This window comes from Falco peregrinus, chromosome Z (assembly GCF_023634155.1).
Source record: "Falco peregrinus isolate bFalPer1 chromosome Z, bFalPer1.pri, whole genome shotgun sequence".
In the NCBI taxonomy this organism is placed as follows: Eukaryota; Metazoa; Chordata; class Aves; order Falconiformes; family Falconidae; genus Falco; species Falco peregrinus.
This window is the reverse complement of record NC_073739.1, coordinates 26,559,537-26,582,763: the sequence shown is the minus strand read 5'-3', so window position 1 is coordinate 26,582,763 and position 23,227 is coordinate 26,559,537.

Here is a 23,227-nt window from a genome sequence, read left to right as displayed (position 1 = left end):
ATGTTAATTTTCCTCAGTGCTGGGGAAATTTGCAGACTGTCTGAATTTAAAATGGCCAATGAATCTTAGAAAGTTATGGTATATAATACCTACACAAAATGTGGTTTTAATCAATGAAGTGCATTGTATCCAAATCATTTAGCACACAGGGAATGATTAAAGGCAGAAGTAATTTCAGTCATCTTTGTTTCTTTTAGGCTAGTATTTCAAAGTGACCTTTCCACTGCTACCATACTGATAACAAAACACTCTTAAATCTAAAAAAAAACCAAAAAAAAACCCCCCAAAAAAACCCAAAAAACAAAAACAACAAAAAAAAAAAACCAAACAAAAAAAGTAAGAAAGAAAAGAAAAAATTCAAAACAAAGCAAAATCTTACCTGTCTAAATTTAAAATTTAAATAACATTACATATAAGATGTAGTATTGTTACAATACAGAAGTAGATTTTGGATTTTGTGATTGTGAAAACCTTTGGACAAACTGCTTTTTTCAAGTGAGTACATTTCTGGCTTGAGAAATATACTTTTAGATACTGGGGATAGTACCATTTTGTATTATATATTTTTTAGGAAATAAATTATCATTATTTGGGGGCATGGTATGGAGGTTAAAGTGAAATAATAATTAAAAGTTCAGTTTCACTATTATGCATTTATCTGAGACAATCACCATCATTTAGGTCTTCTGGGCAATGGGGTGGAATCACCACAAATGCCCTACTCATTCCTGAAGAATATATATTCAGGTAACTCCTATGAATCCAAAAGTGGGTTGATAGTCATAAGATAGTCGTTAAGTTTTGATCAGACTACTGGTTATCTGTGCAAGAGAGAAATAAAAGTTATGAGGCTGAAAAGAAAAGAAATAAAAGTTATGAGGCTGAAAAGAAAAGAATATCCATCCTTTTCAGTAGATGAAATATAGGTCATTGTATTTATTTATCTTACACTGAGAAATCTCAGAGCACATCTTAGCAGGTAACTTTTTCACAGAGAGTAATATGTCTGAGTTTAATTATGATACATCATTATTATTAAGAAGTTACTGAATACTGAGGTAAGTTCAAAGCTGTGTGTACAAGGTTCATCTTTTCAACTCATTAAAAATGGAATCACCTAAAGCAAGGCTGATTAGGAAAAGGGAAACTAGATTCAAGAATGTAATAAATTAATTTGATTTTCATAACCAAACTGACTGCTATCATATGAATCTGGAATGTAACAACAGCTATTTAAAATTTTCAGCCTTTCTGAAGTAATTTAATAACTCAAGTTAGTCTACTTTTTGTACTTGAAACACAAAGTTATTATTTCACACATCTTAGCTTGGTTTTCACTAGTCATGTTTTGAGAATATCATATGTTACTGATGCCATACATTGTTTCATTGTTTCTTCATTTGCAAACATTTAGTTGCAGTTTATTTTTGACTGAGGATGTAATCTGTTATTCTCTAACTTCCAAAGAAATCCAATGAACCTGGAAATCACTAAACTTCTGTTTTCATTGTGGAGAAGATAATGTTTTTCAAGGTACTACAGAGTTTGTTTTAATATATTTTTCAGTACTTATCAAAGAAATGGGAAAGCAGGAAATTATCAACAGTAGTAAAACCACTAACCAGGACAATGACAATATAGAATAACGCACAAAAATAAAACAAACAAACAAACAAAAACCCCAAAAAACAACCTAATTTGTTTTTATAGTCTCTGTAAGGAAGTTGTCAACTTCGGTAACATCATTCCAATTACAATCCAATTAGATTTGAAACAAGATAAATACTGATGCCACTGGATTATAGGTTTTTCTCATGATTTATTTTAAAACAGTAAATTCTTCCAAACAACAGAGATCCAGTAGATCATCAGGAATGTACCCAACTGTACCAAACCACTGAGCTGCCTTCATACTCCAAGGATGTCTGTGCACAGCACACCTCTGTCCCACAAATATGATGCTAAGGCTTTTTGTCTGACTAGATGTGACACCAGACGCTTTTGTGCTAATACTAGTTCTGAAAACTAGTCAATGTTTTCAGGCTATTACATACTTATGCCTCATCTCTGCAGGAGTTAAGCACCAGACTAGACAATCTTTCACAATCAACTTAGAATGAAATGTCAGTATTACCACAGCACATGAGATTTTGGTTATGAATTTGCTATATGGAATACCAACAATAATAAGTCCCTAAATAAATTGATTTCTTTCATATTTATTCACTTTGTTTGAGAACCGATCATGATCTAAGGACTCTTTCTAGTCATTCTGAGATAAAGTAAATTCACAAGTTCAACTATTCATAATTAGGCAATGGAAGATAAGAGTTCATAATCACAGGAATATTTCTGAGAAAACTAGGAAATTGTTTTACAGTTGTGACAAATTAAATAGACTCTCCAAGAAAGGGTAATAGCTCCTTGAGTGAAATTCAGAGTTGATGAGATTATTGTTACTTTCTTGTAATTTAGAAATCAAACCAGAAAGATATTTGCTTTATCAGGTTCATTGGCAACTGTGTTCCTAATGATCAAGTTGACCGAAATATAATGGTTTTAGAAGAGACTGATATGGTAATGGGGAGAGTTTTAGAACTGATGGCTGTATTACAATATAGCTGTAACCCATAATGATCTAGTCATGATACAAATGGTACCTAACTGTATGCAAAATTAAAAAAAATATAGAAATGGCCAAAAATTCACTTCCAAAAGTTCACTTCAAAATATTTTGAGATAAGTCTCTTTATGATCTTCTAAAAATCTGAAGTGATGCAATAAAAAAGAAATATTTGTGCTGTTACCAAAGGTGTCTATTCTTGATAAAGAAGCATCTCTTGATAGTTCCTTTTGTCAAGCATTTGAACAGTCTTTCCATGGAAGCGGTGGAGTCACCATTCCATGAGGCGTTTAAAAGACGTGTAGATGTGGCACTTAGAGACCTGGTTTAGTTATGTTAGGCAGTGTTAGGTTTATGGTTAGACTCCATGATCTTAAGGGTCTTTTCCAACCTAAATGATTCTATGATTCTATGAAACATATCAAATAACCTCTTGTGACAGCTGAAGAAGCTGATTCTCTTAATTGACTACATAGGGACTTTGCTCTGTTCTCAAGCTTATCAGCTTTTAAGCAAAATAACTAGGGCTCATTAATAAAATGGCAGTGGGGAGGGGATAATAGCTCTACCTTTACCAGCCATCACGATTTTCCCTAGTTTTAGTCTTAGAATATTTGATAAAATCTAAAGATGTTATGGGAAACATGCATTCCTTATCAGCTGCTCATCATAACTTAAGTAACTGTGCAGCTATCTGCAGATCAAAACATCAGTGACAGCAATGAATTCCTCTGTAATAACAACACTCCATCTCTTCCAATAGTCTTCCAATAGAATTTAATATATTGTAAGCATTTAGACTGTTGTAAAAGAGATAACATTCTTGGGTAAATAAGGAAGGCTTTAAATGGAGTCATGTGGAGAAAGGATGAATAAGCCCTTTCCTGAAAGGGCGAAGAAATACAAATAGAGACTTTGGCCTCGTATAAGTGGTAAAGCCAACTACAGAGAATCCTGGAAATGGTGGGCAATGGAAAGCAAGCACAGATGTAAAATCCTCTATACTCTCAAAAATAAGACACCTCAATAACATCTGTACTTTGACCATTTTAAAGGACAGAGAAACGGATTATAAGGGGTTAATGAAAAGTTTTGGATTGGGCTTTTGTTTGGGGTGGGGTTTTTTTATTGGTGTATTTTTTGTGGTGTTTTTTGTTTGTTTGTTTTTTGGGTGTTGGTTTTTTTTTTTTTTTTTGTCTCTTTGGGTAGCTACATACACCTCAAATTAAAACTCACAAAATGTAGTTCTAGTGTTGAAATAGTATATGTGAACCTGAAGTTTAATAAATCAGAGTAACTGCTGCAAAAGGAGGCTAACAAGGCTAACATTCTGCAATTGCTAAATGTTTGAAAGAATTAGAGCTGTCCTATTCCTTATAATCAATCATTTCAGAAAATCATGCTTTGGAATCTTCAGTAAAGATGTGTATTTCTGTGATGATGATAGTGCTAATTCAGTGAACTTACCTCTACTTATCAGCAGAAAACTTGGCGCGTAGCATGTCAGTGCTGTTGTCTTGACAAAACAGCTGCATTCACTAACGATTTTGAAATTTGTCAACAGTATGATAATGTCCCATAAACACTAGAACAGTATCCTATAGGCAATCCTCAGAGAGGTGGGAGGCCCTGAATGGCAGTCTAGCACTGAGAATTTCAATGCTTAGAGTAAGACTACAAATGTGAAAGACACTTATTCATGCCTATTCAGCAAACACTAACAAAACATTTTGATTTTGGTGACTTTTCATATGTGTTGCAACATCTGAAATTTTTCAAAATAATCCCAAATTACAACAGACAGAAAATGAAGGTTTTCTGCATCAGAGCTCTGAGGACCTATAAAGCAAACCTGAATTTTTCTAAACTTACCTGGAGATAAACTTCCAATTGTTGGATACTGACTATGACTTCAAATGAAAGAATTGCAGTGTTGGGCAACCTACTTATAGACTATAATTATACAAAGTTTTTTTTAAACTAAAATCTTACCAAGTTCTTTTAGACTATAATCATACCAAGTTATTTTACTCCAATAGCTGTAAGAGTGACAGAGATTAAAATCTATAGCAATTAATAAATCATTATTAATGATGCATGTTATGCTGCATATTGCAATGTGATTGACTTTTTTTCCAGATAAATCAGATTGATCAAGATAAGTTTACAATTGAATACAAGTAACCTTTCCATATACCTTTGAAAAAACTATAAATCCGAAACCAAAGGAACATAAATGTCATCTGTGTTTAGAAGAGTTTCTTAATAACAAAAAGGGAGTTATTAAGGACAGTTTAAAATTTGATGGAGTGTTCTCTCATGTAAGTGGTCCTTGAATCACAGAAGCATCAGCAATTTTAATTCTTATTATTCAATAAAATAGAATCCAAGGGATCCAAGTAACAGACTTACAGCACATGGTGTTGGCCTCAAACTTTGCATCTCTTCAACACTTAAGTGGCACACATGTCTTAGAAGCACTTTATGACTCTGATGGACATGTTAAGGAAGTTCTGGTCAGACATAAGGATAATCCGTAAACCAGGTTAATTTCCAACCAATACTCAAAAATAATAAGCTTGTTAATAAAATAGTAGTAGAAATTATTGTAAGCATCTTCTGTAAGGATTAAGAGTCTATTAACCAATCTCATTGCATAAAAAGGCTTATTGATGGAAAGTACTATCAGATGACATCTTTAACAACACTAAAGGATAGCACAACAAAACCTTTTCATCCATACCTTTTCAAACATAGGTACATTGAAGGCCTTATAGATTATACGAAAATGGAAAACCTGTCCTGATCCCTTATGTGTTGTTTATTCTGGCACTTTCTAGAATTAAAAAAAAAATAATCATTAAATTATTTCTGATATAATGTATAAATATAAATTATATAGTTTTACCATAAGATTAAAAAACAAACAAACAAACAAACAAAAACACCCCAAGTCCCTAAAAAAACCCAAACTCAATAGTTCCTAAATCAGAAGAAAACATTCTCTTTTCTATTGTTCCTAAATATCAGGAATCCATAAATTATGATCTATATGTTAATTTTGCTAGTAGAGTTTGGGGTTTCAATTTTTTTTGTGGTGGTGGTGGGGTTTTTTTGAGGTTTTTTGTTTCTTTGTTTGTTTGGGTTTTTTTTTGGTAATAAAAGTAGCAGGAAATATTTATTGCATTCAACAGAAACATACTTTTTTCTATAGGAAATTTTTTTTTGAGAAAGCACCAGATATAGTGGTTTTACAAGTTGAGCTAAGTGCCATGAGTTTTGGAGCTCAGTATGTTGCAGGAAAAATTCCTGATGAGAGCTGTCTGGAGTCCTGCAGGACCAAATGATTTCTCATTCCTGAAACTACCTTGTACATTGAAATTGCCTTCCAGTTTCCCATTTTCCACTTTACTTTTACACTATCTGTATTTTTCACCAGGATAAGGGGATCTGCCTGACTGGCAGAGATATACAACCTGCAGTCACGTATGATTGTCTTCTGATAAATTAATTTAAACTCAGATTTTGTCTTACTCAGTGCTACAGCTACTTTGCTCCTCTCAGTCGTGCAAAATACAAAGAAGCAGCATGTTATCTTCTTTAAGCCCTTTGTCATGTCTGCACTTATGGTAAGAAGAAAAACCTGATTTTCAACAATTGAAGTGAGCAACAGAGAACAAATAGCTTCTTAATCATTCATCAAAGAGAGCTGCATGCATCATAGGGTCCAACGACGACCATTCATTTTCTGTGAGGTCCTTAAGATGTCCAGGCTTGTGTTGCTCTGTAAGCATGACATATTGATAAACCAGAATGTAACCTTATAAGGTTTATCAATATGTCATGCTTTATCTATAGATAAATTAACTGAAGTGCAGAGCTACCTTGCACACACTGTGAAGGAAACTATCAAGGGCATAGTCCTGAAGGCACTTCATTTGGAGAATATTTTCTGACTTCTGCAGAACCCTGGATATCAAACTACATCATTCATGCTATAACCTCTCCTATTGTCTACTTTACAGCTCTCTTACCAAGAAATTGAAAGAATTGTGTGCAAATTGCTTCCGTAATTTACTATTATGATGTGAACAAACCCACATGGGAAGAAAGTTTGTGTAAAGGAATAAATCCAAACTTTTCAAAGGTATAAAATGTTTTTAACATGAAAACCCAAAAATTAATCATCTTGCTTTACTTCTACTTACAATACAAAAAGCAAGTTTCCCACTGCAAATATACTGCAGGATTGAGGTTTGTGTGAGTAAATGTGCCTATACAGCACATTTATGCACTGGCCTGTGATTTCAGAGAGCTTATGGCTGCACTTTTTTAGCTCTAATTATGTAAGTGAAAATACTCCAAAGCATAGACATCTCTGAAGAACAAGGTTTGCCTACAAGACTGGGGATGACGACAACACAAAATAAAATGGAACAGAGAAAGAAGTATAACTAAGAGAGAACTTCCATGGCCCTAATTACCCTTAGCATTTAACAGTTATGTGGAAGAAGATGACCACGGGGAAGTGCCGTTGGTGCCTTTTTTATGCTGTACAATGGAAAGTGAACATTCACAATTCACAGCTGATGCATATATAGTGCATTTAGCACAGAAACACAGAGGTTCACTTTTTCTGTGCTGTACTGCTGCACCAAGAGAGACACTGTATTTGTAACTTCAAATTAATTGCTCTTTTCTTTTAAGAAGAAAGAGCTTCAAAATAAGATTAGTCAAAATCAAATTCAGAATGCTTTCCTCTGGAGCATGTGCATAAAAGGCAGGAATTTTTTTGTTTGGGTTTTTCTCTTGTTTAGGAAAACCTGTAACAATGAAAAAAACTTAACCACATTGTTGATGCCCAACCAAACTAGTGTAATAAATCTTTACAAATTTCAGTATATCTAACATAACTTTTACCCTGGTGTTTCATGGCATGTCTTGGAGGCTTAATAAAATTTTTCATAAAGTTCATAAAAGTTTGTTAACTTGTCCCATCACAGCAGATGTTATGATTTAATTTCTTAGAGAGTTTGTGCTACAGTTCTTTTCCTTTTTCTCAAAGTTTATTTGCTTTTCCTACTCCCAGGCCCATTCATTGATAGCACCGTAGCATCACCCTAAGAAAAGCATTTCTTCACAGAGTTTTACCTCAATGCCAGCTGGATTTCATTTGCACTGAAATACTTGTGTCTGTGAAAACAATTCACAGAGATTTTTTGCAGTGCTTATTTAAACTTCAAAAAAGAGCAGCATTCACCACAGACACAGCTCTTCATCTTTCATCTTCATTTTTAGGGTATCATACTGAAAATTACTTCTGCAAATGTAAACCTAATGTAATTCTTCTTCTACTATGAAAGAAAGAGGTAAGTGGATGAATATATAAATTCATCTGTATGCAGGCATGCTCTTATACCAAATCACTACGATTACACTGTCAATCTAAATCAGGGCACCTGAGATTAAAGTTAGGTGATATTGCTTGCACTTTCTCACAGCATAAGAAATGGTAGATGCAGGATTATTAGCATACAGAACTAATTCTATTCTTTCAAAATATCCATGAAGAAGATGGAAAAGCCATATTTAAATAACACAAAAGAGCAGAACAGACAGACTGTGCCTTTTACTAAAGATGTGAAAAAAGTGCTTGCAATTTTCACGATGATGATGATGACAGCATAATAACTTAGATATTTAGACTTCTTTTCTTTTTTTGAACAAAGGACAACATCAATGAGTGGTTTTTTCCTATAAAGCTAAACATATTTATACTTTCAAAAAAAAAAAAAATATTTCAGCCTTTAGTGGTCCTGAACTTTGTTGCCTGTAAATCAAACCACATAAATGGTGAACTGGCAAACAGAAAGACAAACTGGTAAAAGAGATTAAAGTATCATTGATTATCCATTCATTCACAAATTTTGCATAAATTCATAAATTTGAATTACTAGCCCAATTAGTCATTCACAGGCAAATTAGTCAATCTGCCCACTGACAAACTGAGGGGCATATTCAGTCCCATGACTGAATTACCCATTGGCATGGGATGCTTTTCAACTCAAAAATAGTGCACTTTTGTGTAATTTACTATCCATTATAATGGAAGCAGGTTTAATAAACAGCTACTTTCCCTGTGCAACATACCACATAAACCAGGAGCAATTATAGTAAAAATAATATGACAGCGTTAAGTGCAAATATATAAAATTATTACTGTTTATAAGGTCACACACAGCTTTCAGTATAACATATAGTAAACCTTTAAAATGCTCAGTCCAGAAATTTAAGTTTGGGAAAAAAGCTGAATAATGTTGAGAAGAAATTTCTACACCCTTTAAAGAGCACTTCAGCCCCTGGAATAGCATTTATCAGAACTTCGGTGAGTTTGGAAACTTTCTGATGAAAGAACATTTCCTGAACCATGTGCTTCCCATCTCTTTGACTTTTGTGTGCTGATACATCCTTATTTCTACAGTCTTATTTTCCCATTGTCCCTTCTGAAGCTTGCAAGTTCACTGTACATCGAGATTTTACTGTATGATCATTGAAATAATGCAAAATTTCAGCTTTTCATTACCAGGCTTGAGATCTGGCTTCTGATAATTAATTAACTAATTAACTGTATGATTATATAATCATTAATTAAAGGAATGCTTATATAACTACAGTCATCTGAGGATTGTCCAGAAAAGTATTTGTCTATTACTGTGAAATAATTAGGTAAGATCAAGAAGATTGTCATTAAAATTAGGGAAGTTACTAGCCAGAATATGACAGCAGAGCACATCCACTGGAGAGTAGAGATCAGCCCAAATCATACATGATATCACTGCATGAGCAGAAAGAAAGATAGTTTGTTTTCAATTATTATTTTCTGAACTTTAATAGTTACAAACATCCAGCTGGGATCAATAATCCCTCCAGGCAGTTATTTTTAGAGGATAACGGCTTTGATAGTAAGTTGCTTAAAATCTAATGTAAATATGATGAAAGTAGTGAATGTAGCAAGAGACTAGTGAGGAATGGCAGTACAGAGATACGGAAATTGCCTGCTTACTATAAGATACAGAGAAAGATGTTGGAAAGTGAAAAGGATGCCTAGTTGGAAAATTTGATTTATGAAAAGAAAGACTTAATCATCATGTAAAGAAGAAAAGGAGAACTGATCTCACAATGTCACAGAAAATAACTTTTTTTTTTTGGTGGGGGTTGGTGGTGCTTAGAGTATATGTAAGAATAAATGTTACTGCTTTTGCTCTGAGTGAAAAGCAGGTTACTGAAGTTTTAAATAACTTTTCTAGGGGGAAAAAAGAAAGATATATAGGGAGGAGAGTTTAGAGGGATAGGAGTCTAGGGACAGCTGTGCAAACTGCTGGAAGTGAGGCTGGACTTACTGGGAATAAGAATCATAAGGACAATACACATTTTATAAAGCCATTGCAAATTATAAGATCACAGTATCTGTATTAGAATGGTAACCATTTATGTATAATCAATAATTATCAACAATGCGATATTAAAGGAAAAATACAGCTTTTCAGAATAAATTTCTCTTCATTGTGTTATACTTGAGAATTTGACGAACAACCTAGTGCTCACCTTTTGATTTACAGATTTTGAATAGGCTGCCACAGTCATGATTTTACAAATGCTGTGTAATAACTCAAGAACTATAGTCAGAAAAAATCAGACTTGGTGAATAAAATTACATCAAAATCTTAGAGAAACAGTTATGATGGTCAACATTGCTCTAGCAAAAGTTTTAAAGAAAACCAGCCTTGTAAGCTATTCACTTCTAAGGTAAAAAAAAATGTAAAAAAACCCGCCTCGGTTAACTTAATAGAAGATTGTTTTCTATCTGCTCCTTAAGACGACTGTGTTCAATCTTGACATATGGTTGTTTTAGATACCTATGCACTTTAGTCTCTTACTTTGCTGTAGCCTGATAAAATTCAGCCTGTCTGGAATAGATGGGACAGCCTTTTGTGCTCAAAAGAAGGAATACATCAGACTTTAATGTGAAATGCCTCAGAAGATGTATCATCCCACTACCACATCCTATGTTGCTCCTGATTTATATTGTGAAATTCAGAATCTACAGCCCAAAAGCATTTACTAAATAGAAGTGGTTATGGCTTTCTGGTTGTCCATGTATTGACTGTTGTTGATACAGGGAGCTGAATATTGTATATGCAAAACTTACACCAATGTAAGCCACTGCATGTTTTTCTAGGTTTGTGACCTCATCTTCATAAAGTGACTGACATACTTCTGCTTCAAGAGATTTCATTTAAAAAAAAAACAATAAAGAGACAAAAGGTAATGGATTTCTTTTATAGTCTCATACAATGATAATTAAACAAACTAATCTAGCAAATGTAGCAATATCCTAATATGAGTGAATATTTATTTGAAAGTTAACTAGTGTTAATAATATTACTAAGTTTAAATTATAATTTACTTCTTTTACTAGAGCATCTAAATCAAGAATAAAAATTAAATTTTTCTTTAGATTATTTGCAATAAAATACTAATATTCCTACATTAATATCACTTGGTATAGATGGGAAAGATAAATTTGTATTAAGTTCTTGATCTGGTAAATATTTAATCTGTGGGTAATTTGAAATCAGTGGGGACTCATATGAATAAAGCTGCTTAGATCTACAGGCATTTGTAGGATCAGAGTCATACTAAAAAAAAAACAGTCCGTGAATTCTTTACAGATGTGGACTAGAACACACACACACACACACACACACATATATATATATATATATATATAACAGATAATGTTTTGTTGTTGGAACACATCTTATTATTTTTTAAACCCACATGTAATTATTTTTTCTTAATTTTTTGCACAGTTTTTTAGTATCATTATAAATATCTATTTATAGGAAAGGCTGTAATTCAATGACTATTCTTGCTCTTGCTCAGAAATAATGTTAACTGTGGAGAACATGAAAGGTTGAATTGTTTCTTGTTCAAACGTCAAAACAGTATTTCAAGAAGACTTATGTAAATAATATCTTAGATTGAAATCCTCTAAAAATGAATATTAAAAAAACTTCTCAAGCTGCTATTTCCTATTATATTACTTTTTCTTTGTGCATTGAAAGATTTCTTTATTGATTATTTCAGGGGAAAAAACCCAAACAAACCACAACTTAAACCTCAGATTACATCTACATCTCAGAATACCAGCAGATCTTAATACTCCAAAGATAATATCATTAAATCATATCAGAAAATGTTAAATATATATCATTTTTTAAAAAATGAAAATCATTAAAGCTGATACTTTGGTGAAGCATGACCTTATATAAAAAGTGACAGAATGAGCAGTGTGGCAGGATCCTTCATAAAACTGCTTTACCTCAAGTGTATGGAGAATTCTTTCCATTGTATGTTTGCTAGTCTGTGAATTCTTGCCTTTTACATCTTTAATGGGAAAGGAATGATCTGTTCTAGACAGACATTCATTTTTCTCTATTGTGTCATTCTAGTCTCTTTCAGATGAGGAACATTATAACTCAGGAGCAATCATAGCTCATTTTATAAAACAGGCTTTACACAAAAAGGCTTTACAATTGTTCTTTGATCTGAGTCGTAGAAGGAACAAGCTATCTAAAGAAAGTAATGCATTTTTGTAGAACATAGTAGAACAAAAAAAAGGAAACTGTCACATCATGGAAATTTGTGTTTCCACCTGGCTTTCTAGGACCCAGAAAAGTCATTGGAAAAATTCAAACTGCTGCCGCAGTAATTGCTTTAATAGCAAGCTTTCTGAGGTCCAACAGCTCCAAGAACAGAGATAAGTGAAGTACAAGCAGATAAGATGAATATGAACAGCTAATGAAAAAAAGGAACAAAAAGATAAGGAAAAAAGGAACAATGAAAGCCAAAAGATATGTAATGAAGTAGGGAAATTTGGAAGAAAAACCCAAACAAGACATCAAGAGAGTATGCTATCCAATTTAAAAAAAGTATCTCTGAAAGTATGCCACTGAATGTATTGAACATGTATTGTAAGTTCTTAAGTAATTAACATCATTTTGGAAAATAGATATAGGCTCTCAAGTCAGTTAACCATAAACATATCAGAAATATATGCCATGTATTTATAAAATCTAAATGGATTGACAAATAAATTGACTTCCCTAACTAATAAAAATAATACAGCTGTCTTTATTTAGAAGTCTTTAGCACAAGAGTTCCTCTGTATTGACTGAAACCATGATAAATAGGCTATAAATCAAACTACTACATTAATATGTCACATGTAAGCTAATCTATATCTTAATAAGCATTTACCCATTTAAAAATCCAATTTACCTGCGTGCTTTACAGCTGTTACAGATAACTGCATGTCTCCCAAGTAACAGCTGTGTGAATTTCTCAGTTGCATCTGCTGAATGCTACAGCAGCCAACTCTGAACTCATGGTTTAGCTCTGGTGACAAGGCCACATTTCCTGATACTAATCTATGCAGTGCAACTGATTTTTAACAGTAATTTGTATACCTGGAGAATACGTATTGTAGTATTCCTTGAATCTCCACAACTCTTTTTTGTTGTTGTTCTTTGCATATGCTTTATTCTAGAAACTGTGAGGCTGTCCTTAAAAAATAGACTAATTTTTATTGTTCATATCATTTATCTTCCCCAATATGATACTTTTTAATCTATTTTATACTGTTCAATCAATTGTTAAAAAGCTAAAGGAGCAATGCCATTTTTAATCACCTGGGAATTAGCTTATTACTGGAAGGACAACCATTTCTCAATGCTTTGTTCATCTGAGTAAGTAGCTTGTACTGCATTCTTTTATTTATAGTCAGAAAGGTATGTCATAGATATATCTTTACTGTGTATCAATGACATAATCTTTTTAATTGTTAATTACATTCCTTAAAAAGACTTTCTGCCAACCAAAGTCACTCTTGAGCTTAAGGCAGTATTTTAAGCATTGACTGAGCTATTTTAGACAATATAGATATGTTTATATTTAGCTCTAGTAAAATGGTTTATTCTATCACAGCTTGCCTGCTTTCTATGTAACAACCATAGTGACAGAGTAATAAAAATTGAAACAAGACAGTAGCAAAAGAAAGCATTCATTTTGATATCAGTTGATGTTCCATTGTAGTAAAACTGGACATGTCAGTAGTTTTCTAATGATGGCACATTTGTGCAGCTAACATATATTTTTAACTCCTTGATTAAGTTAAATGTGGCTTTTCTTACAATTATGATCTTTAATGTATGTGTGACATTTGTTCAGTTTTTTTAAAACATACTTATTAAACAAATAAGGAGTACAGGCAGCAAGATCCTTAGAGGAAGGTAATGTAATTCACCAATATATTTTCGATCAATTGTATCTCTTAATGAAAAAGATGAAACAGCTGCAAAGTAACATATAAATTCATACTTTTTTTTTTTGTTGTTTTGAATTAATATTGCTGATACATATAAAGATAGGAAGGGATTGCTAGAAAATAGACTGCTTTCTGAAGGATCAAGAAACCTATATTTGAAGTGATTCAAGACTGCTGCTGGTCTGCTTTGCAATTTGAAAGTCACTTCCAACCTCTTCCTTCCAGTATCTCCTGTCACTTGAGCAAGCTTCAGCTGCCTGAGCAAAAGTCACTTGAGACTCCCTAGAGCAGGGGTCCTCAGACTTTTTAAACAGGGGACTGGCGTGCAGATGCAGTGGCAGGCAGCCATCTGCGGCTGCTTGGTTTCCCTCCCCAACCCGCGGCGGTGTGGGGGGGTGGGGGGCTGGGGGGGGGGCGGGGCGGGGCGGGGCGGGGCGGGGCGGGCGGCCGGGGGTGTCTGTAAATACCAGGGGCCGGCTTGAGGACCCTGGTGGGCTGTATCTGGCCCACGGGCCGTAGTTTGAGGACCCCTGCCCTAGAGTACTCCTCTTGGCTTCCAAAAGGATGTGGTTGTGACAAGATCTGGGTGAAATTGGCCAATTCCATGCTGATATTTTAGATATACCAACATGTCTTAATGGTGTCTGTGTTAAGGCAATGGCACCGAGCCTTAGTTTTCTTTCAGAATCCTGTGTATTGCTACAGCAATATCCATAATAAATGACAAATGCCAGAACATATACAATAGTCATTTTGACAAAAGAGAGTGAAAACTATAAGGATAGAGAAAGGTTTTTTTAAGCTTGAAGTGGTTTGTTCTGATAAACATTCGTGCAAAGTAGCTTCCTTTTACCTGCTAATACCATACTACAGGCTGAGAAACACACCCAAAAGAAAGGGCATTAAGTCTTTTCTTAGTACACAGAGAATAATTAACTTCCAGAAATCAAAGTTTTCTGCTCTAGTGGTTTGGCAGAAGAGAAACTGGGATTTAGTCTATGTGAAGGACATCTTTGTCTTTTTTTCCTATGAGTAATTTATTCCATGAAATAAAATAAAAAAAAAAAATCTTTATCTAGACAATTTTTAAAGGCACACTTACTCAATACTTAGAAAGCAGTCTAACTCAAAAACTGTATTTCTTTTTTAAACAGACATCCTGCTGTGTGTGTCCTCAGCAGGACCTTATTATTCTAGTATTGCTCATTTTTCCTTAGGGCAGGCATTCACAAGCTGTTGGTCCTTTTATCAAACATAAACTGTCACCATTCTCTCAGTGTGTGTCTGGAACAACCTTTCCCCACCGCCGCCCCCCAGCCCATATTGATTCTCCTGTATCCGAAGCTTTGATACCTTCATCCAAAAAAATTTATGACAGAGGAAAACTATTATATATCAATATAGACATGCTTCTTTTTTCTTACCAGATCATGTGTGTATGTGGCCTTTAAAGCTGGGTGAATCACAAAGCAAAGCTGAACAGTTCTGCCAGCCTGAACACTTACAAGACGATGCTTCTGCATCTGTTAATATTTTATGTATCATTAGGATATTTTTAACTGACATTTAAAAATTACCTTGAATGTACATATAAACTTTTTTTCCAGCATTCTATGTGCATCAGACAGCCTTTGGGGAAAAGAAAAGAAAAGAAAAGAAAAGAAAAGAAAAGAAAAGAAAAGAAAAGAAAAGAAAAGAAAAGAAAAGAAAAGAAAAGAAAAGAAAAGAAAAGAAAAGAAAAGAAAAGAAAAGAAAAAGCTTTTTGTTCTGACAGTACACAAAGACAGACCCAACAATCCTTCCAAAAGTATTTATAATTGCTTTCTTTGAAAAAGAAGCCATGCCATACAATCAAATCAGAGTTGTATTTTTGTATTCCATATCTGTGAGTGGTGATCTTAAATAAATACAGAATAAAAATAAAATCTTTCAATACAGAAGCACTTGTAGATTATCTATTTCAGGGAAAACTGTGGTGCAGTGCTATATGGTACACCTCAAGCTGTTGTAAAGGTAGTTCAACAGCTGACTGACTTAGTTTTACAAAATGTAATAATGGGCCTTTTTCCACAGCTCTGTCACTTGAGATTTGTCTGCATAATCTACCTATATGACTCTTCAATGTTACTAAGTATGTAGATTTCATTCCTTTTTATGCAAAGTAACGTCTACCTGCTTGTTCACAGTACTCTACTACCCTACACATCACATACTGCCTTGCTTATTGGAATACAGAGTTGTATCTTGCCAGAATTGGACTTGTGTAAAAGTCCAATAGCTATCATAACGTGAAACTTCAATCCTCCCCTGTACCTGGTAGGAGAATTTGTTTCAGTAGAGTATCTTTGAAAAAGTAAAATTATTAGGTCAAATTATTAATGTGGAAACTGGTAGAAGCTGCAGTACTAGGCACTTTTAAACTAACACCTAAGAATAACTGTTTGTTTTAATTCCCCTTCTGCATTTAGTTATGAAATAAATTTTACTTATGTACTAAGCTTTTAGGTCTGCAAGATGCTGTACTGACATAAGTTTTCTGGGGATTAGGTTAAACAAAAACCACAGAATCTCTAAAAAAGCCCTCAGCTCGTTGTTTTTGTATAGGTTGTGGATATTGAAGGAGTAGCTTTTCTTTCCACATTGTAGTGTCTTACACAGTGGATGGGGCTGGCACAGCAGGCAGGATTGATCTCTAATATCTTTTAGACTTGTATGTAAAAAGGAAATCAAGGTATAGCAGAAATTTACTTAAGTAAACATCGTTATGGGCCACATTAATTCCTAGATTCCTTTCAGCACATGGTGGAGTTAAGAACACTTTCTTCCTTTTAAGTTTGTGAGTTGTGTAAGACCTGAGACAGCATGATGCTGAATGTCATCTGTCAAGAGCTGAGTACACTTGATTCCAGTAGACCTTAGTCACTAAGCAGTTAAGCTAATCAACACCTCACAAACTCAGAACCAAAGATCACACAGTGGCATGTCACATGTTTACAGTTGCACATTTGCTGTGTACTTTTTCCAGTGTCAGTTTCTCAAACACTGATTACAGACAGCAATGGGTTTTACTGATTTTCTTTTTCTTTAGGTTCTGAACTTACACAAACTGAAAGCCAAATATTAATTTTAAACACAAATAGATGATCAATCTGCATATTTGTTGTATTTTTAAGTTAATGTCTAAGAGAACCAGTAAATATCCTCTAAGGATAAATATAGATGCATGAAAGCATTAAGTGATTAGTGGTGTGAATTGTTGATAAGACTAGTAGGAGATGAGGAAAATAAACTGCAAAGTTGAATAACAGAGAATACATAGATGATAACTGAGGGGGAGGGGGGAGGGGAGAGCCTATTAACTGAGTATCATGATAATATTTCGTTAGATGCATGGGAAGCAAAGAAGAGCAACTTGATTTATACACAGATTTCTTCTAATATAAGCAGATTTCTTACTGTTTTCAAATTCCTAGTGGTAATTCTATATAGTGGGAGAAAATTGGTAAAACATTCTGCTTTAGAGAAAAAGAATCAGGTTCCAAAAAACATTAGGGGTCCTGCCTGTAAATCATAAAAAGGTGAGAAGAAAGCAGTCATCATCAGAAGAGATTCTTTAAGAATGCATCCTGTCAAATCAGTTTTACAAAAGAGATGGGAGTACATAGTTGAAGTGAAACCACAGTTAGAGAAATACAAAATTGGTTGCAACAACTTTCTCATTAAAATGTTTTCCAATAGTCCACTGTCTCACACACACACATGCACGCACGCGCGCGCACACACACACACACAGACACACACACCCCACACACACATGGGTAATGCATGGCCTACAGTGAGTTGTATGAGATGGGCCTTGTTATCCAGATGGCTTTCCAGTATCTCCGACAAGGGACACTTCACCACCACTCTGGGCAACCTGTGCCAGTCCTCAGTCATGGTCACAACGAAAAAGTGTTTCCTGATGCTCAGAGGGAACCTCCTGTGTTTCAGTGTGTGCCCATTGCCTCTGGTCCTGTCACTGGGTACCACTGAAAAGAGTCTGGCTCCATACTCTTTGCACCCTTCCTTCATGTATTTACATTGATAAATACACTGGTATATATGTTGGTGTACACTTTAGTATATACACTGATAAGATGCACCCGAGCCTTCTCTTCTCCAGGCTAAACAGATTCAGCTCTCTCAGCTCTTCATAACAGGAGACAATCCATCCCTTAATCATGTTTGTAGCCCTTCATTGGACTTTCTCCAGTATGTCCATGTCTCTGTATTTCTTGAGGATCTGTCCTGAATCTTCCAAATTACAGCAATTTCTAAGTCCTTGAATAGCCTTTGCAATTTTCCAACCACAAAGTTCTTTAGAAATGCCACAGATTAGTCTCAAAATCATGCTGCAGCTGAAATCAGCCTTTATCTGTCTTCAGAAACAGAAGTGCAAATAAGCCTTCTATCTATCCCCCTAGTTCATACTGAATAGCTAACTATGTGTGAAGAATTGCCTTCTGTTGGAAGATTACAGGTTGTTGGCAGTTATCATAAAAAAAAAAAAAAAAAAAAAAAAAAAAAAAAAAAAAGATTGCTGCTATTGTCCTTCTTTCTGAAGAAAAAGTAGACCATGCAGGCCACATTAAAGACTTACATATTTAGTAGAAAGAGCAGCTTCTTTGTGGCACAGTTAGTATCAGATTCTGTTTCTTTTGGCTTATGGTTAGGGTGCCTGTCAGTCGGAGAGGCTTATACATGTTGCTGGTGAGATAAACGTTACAGATTGCAAGTGATCATACTGTTAGACTCTCTGTATCTGCTGAATTATGCACCAGTGTTTGCAGTTTGCATATAAAATGACTAATACTAGCTCGGGGCCGAGGGGGTGGTGGTGGTGGTGGTGAGGGGGAAGCAGGAATGGGAGAGTAAAGGAAAAAGATTTCTGTAGAGGATGTGAATGAATTGTCTTCATTTAATTCTCAGTAGCAGTAAAATGATGTGTATGCATGTAGTTTATTTACTTCTATATTTAAAGCAGTGTTTCTTTATATATGTCTGCAGTTGTGGTTTAACCCCAGGTGGCAACTAACACAGCCATTCGCTCACTCCCCTGCCTTGCAGTGGGATGGGAGAGAGAATCAGAAGAGAGAAAGTGATAAACCTCATGAGTTGAGATAAAGGCAGTTTAATAGGTAAGGCAAAAGCCACGCATGCAAGCAAAGCAAAACAATGAATTAATTAACCACTTCCCATGGGCAGGCAGGTGCTCAGCCATCCCCAGGAAATCCGGGCTCCATTGCATGAAATGTTTACTTGGGAAGACAAACACCATAATGCCACATGTCCCCCTCTTCCTTCTTCTTTCCCCAGTTTATATACTCAGCATGATGTCCCATGGTATGGAATATCCCTTTGGTTAGTCCTGGCTGTTTCCCCTCCAACTTCTTGTGCCCCTCAGCCTACATGCTGGAGAAGAAAAGGGCTTGATGCTATGTCAGTGTTGTTCAGCAATAACTGCAACATCCCTGTATTATCAACACTGTTTCCAGCACAAATCCAAAACTTAGCCCATACTAGCTACTATGAAGAAAATAAACCCTATCCCAGTCAAAATGAGCACAGCAATGTATGTATACTGCACTATATATATGCAGTGGGTTTGGCAAGATAATCACTGATGGCTACTGTCAAAGACAAGATTATTTTGATTTGGTGGCTCTTAGATCGAGTGCAATGATGTGCGTTTCACTGTCCCATTTAAATTAATGATTCCCCTAAAGGGTTATTGGGCTGATAATCCTTGTTAGAAATGCATACAAAAACAATTTCATTAAACAAGGAAAGGCTTTTTGTTTTGGTTTGGTTTCCTGTTATGAGTCCTTTGAAAAGTCTTCATGTAAAAACAAGGAAATAAATGATATTTTAAAAAAACCAAACAGAAACCTATTAGCTCAATGAAGAGAATGTGAACTTGGGATGTGGAAATCCTAAATGGCACTCAGATGAAAACATATGTGTTGACATAAACTGGAACTAAAACCAGAAGATGACAAGTCCTCCTCATGCAGTTATTTGCCATTGATAGAAAGCTGGATTTTAACCATTGCTAATAAATACTCTGAATATAGTAGGTGACAGCAAACTGAGGTGTAGGCCTCTCCCAGAAATTTCAGTACTGTTGATATTTGTATGTTTCAATTTTAGTTTTGACATCTTCTAGGAATACTAATGATCACCTAGACTAATTATTGACATCCCTGGCAAGTAATCCTTATTTCATAAAGACTATGACTTCATCTGTGTGAGCAGTGCTATGGAAATGTTCTATTTAAATGATACAAATGAATTTTGTATTTTCCCTGTATCTGATATTATATTAGCCTAACTATTGCAATTCATTTGCCATAGCTTGGAAATGGTGATATAATGTGTAAAGACAGTAGATTAAGAGATTATACAAATTTGCTTAATGATTATCTTGTCTGATTCTTCTGGAACAGTACACTGAGCTAAAATGATAAGCCTTTGTTTAACTTTGGAGACTAAATTAAGAACTTTCAAACCTAATTAATTTTAGAAAATTAAATACAAATATCATGCTAAGTTTGGATTAAGGGGTTGGGTTGTTGGTTTTTTGGGTTTTTTTTTATTCTGTAAAATAAAGAAATTTAGTGTAAGAACTTTTTAATGAACATCAAAACTATTTGATCTTTGGACTTATTAAAGATCATTTTTTTTCCCAAGCACTTTGAAAATTACTTCCTAAGGAATTCAAAAAAGGGTTTGTGAAACATGTATTTTGTTTCTTGAATATCAGAACAGAGCAGGAATTTGGACAGATCAAAAGAAATAATACAATGTGGTCTTGTTACTTGTGCTGTTCCTTCAGTACCAATAAAGGCTGAAACCGCTCAGCACAAAAATGCTCACAGTCACAGCTCTTAGAGAAGGACATAATATATTCTAGGCTATACCCAATGTTTAAAGGAGGAACTTAGTTATAGAACTGAATGCAGCTGAGCAGTCAATAAGAACTGATAATCTGACAAGGAACAAAATTCAACATGACAATACATATATCCTCTTTAGGTCTAACTTCTGTAAGTAGACATACAGCATTCCACAACACTCCATGTGAAATGTATCTGAAGTCTGAAAGTATGTTGTTTGAAGAGAATACAATGCAGTATGAAATAAAATATAAATGTGGTAAGTTAATTTAGTGTTAGATTTCCTCATTCCCTACATAAAAGTACCGTTCATTAATTAAAAATTCTAAAGCACTACTGACAAAAGGTTCAGTCAAAGACATTGCAACATTCTCCAAATTTTATTTAAAAAAATCACAATGAAAATGTTCAATGAACTGATTAAAAAACAGTAAACTTGAAAACATGCTCAAGGGACAGATTGTTTTGTTTAACTTTCATCTCTTCTGGTGTCAGTGGTTACTAATGAAAGAATAATAAATACTTCATTGTGTTCTACTTTCTTCTGATGTAGGTTTTTTCTAGTTAACATCTATAGGATATGAAAAAGATGTTCTACTTTAATGCTCAATCTTTGATGAGGACTCTACAATAGACAGATGGCTAAAGGGTAAAAGATGTAATAAGGTATCAGGTATTTGCTTGAAGCTTCTGAGCTGTTAATCTTCTTCACCAATTAAGTGTAGTATATGTTGCGAATTTGGTAAATTGTCAGTTTTTAATGAGACCATTTCAATATGCTTAGTGAAGTTTCTATTACTGATAGTGAAATCTCACTCACATGCAACAATCTGATAAACACTGCCTAGCCATTGGGCTACAATTTCAACGTCCATCTATCTGCTAGTCTAACAAAAACTAGTAACAGTTCTATTTTAGCATATTTAAGGCATCATCTGAAGTATATCCCTCCCATCTACTGCTGTTTGTGGCAGAAATGTCAGTACCAAAATGAACTACCTCAGGTGTGATGTAATTTGAACAATAAAATTTGATCCAGCATGCTTCAGGTTTGACTTGGCTTCTGGAATTCTAATCCACATGTTAATAAGAGAAGGTTAAATGATAGCAAGTACTTGAGCTAAGAGCAATTTCAGTTAAGGGAAAGAACACATATCTAGGTGGCACTTATCAGGGCTTTGGATAGAACAGGAGAAAGGCTGTACTTGTAGACAATAGAAGAGTAAAATTGTTGTAGTTCTGTCATTTTAATGATTGAAAAGATAATAATGTAAAAACTTTCAAAGTTTCAGTTTACTAACTTCCAAAATTAGGAAGGCTGGGATTTAATAATAAAAATAATTCTGAAATAAATCTTTTAGATTGAAGTAAGGTTTTTTTGTTTGTTTGTTTTAGTTTTTTTCCTCCCTTATTTACTAAGAAGAAAATCTGTACTTTGGACTGATTTTTGTATCTTTTGTTTGTTTGTTTGTTTTTCTTTGTTTTTTTAAATGGGCACTTAATTTAATTACATTTGGGCTGAAATAACAACTTTACAAGAATACCAAAAAAACTCCCATCAAGACAAGTTACGATTTCACTTATTTTCAGTCAAAACATTTGTTAAAATTAAGACTTACTTATGCAGTTAAATTTGTGCAGATCTGTCACTAATGTCCCCAAAACAGCACTTTTTGCACCACAGTGTGAAAATTATTATGTTGTAAAAGGATGCATCTATATTGTACTACAACATTTCAGGTGCATGGTTAAACTTGTGTCACATGAGTATTCAGGCATAGTTGTTCTTCCCCATCCCTGTGACGAGACAAGAAAGGCCTCATCTATCATGTTGCCATCACTACGGTGTGCTATTTTAATGAATTATTCTACATGAACCATTCACATATACACACACACTGATCTAGGAACAAAATTAAGGATGTTTTGTTCTATTGAATTCATAATGTTAATTGATATTTTGATAATAGTGTAGTAGAAAGTCAGTTAGGCACTGGCAATCCAATTGGCTTCCCCAAACCCTGTCACCACCTGTATTCACCATGCAAATGAACATAAAGCACATTCCTTCATCTACAACTGCAATGTTTTAAGGTTCATTATTTCCATAGCTACTCAGGTGCTACTCACATTTTCATCTGAGTAAATCAGGGGATATTTGGGGTTCATTGTAAATTTTTCTGAAAGCATATCTAACCATTTAAATTCACGTTCTACAGTTCCGCTGCTGCTCTGGCCTCTTAACCTTCAGCTTTCTGTGTTATTGCCATGAAGTTG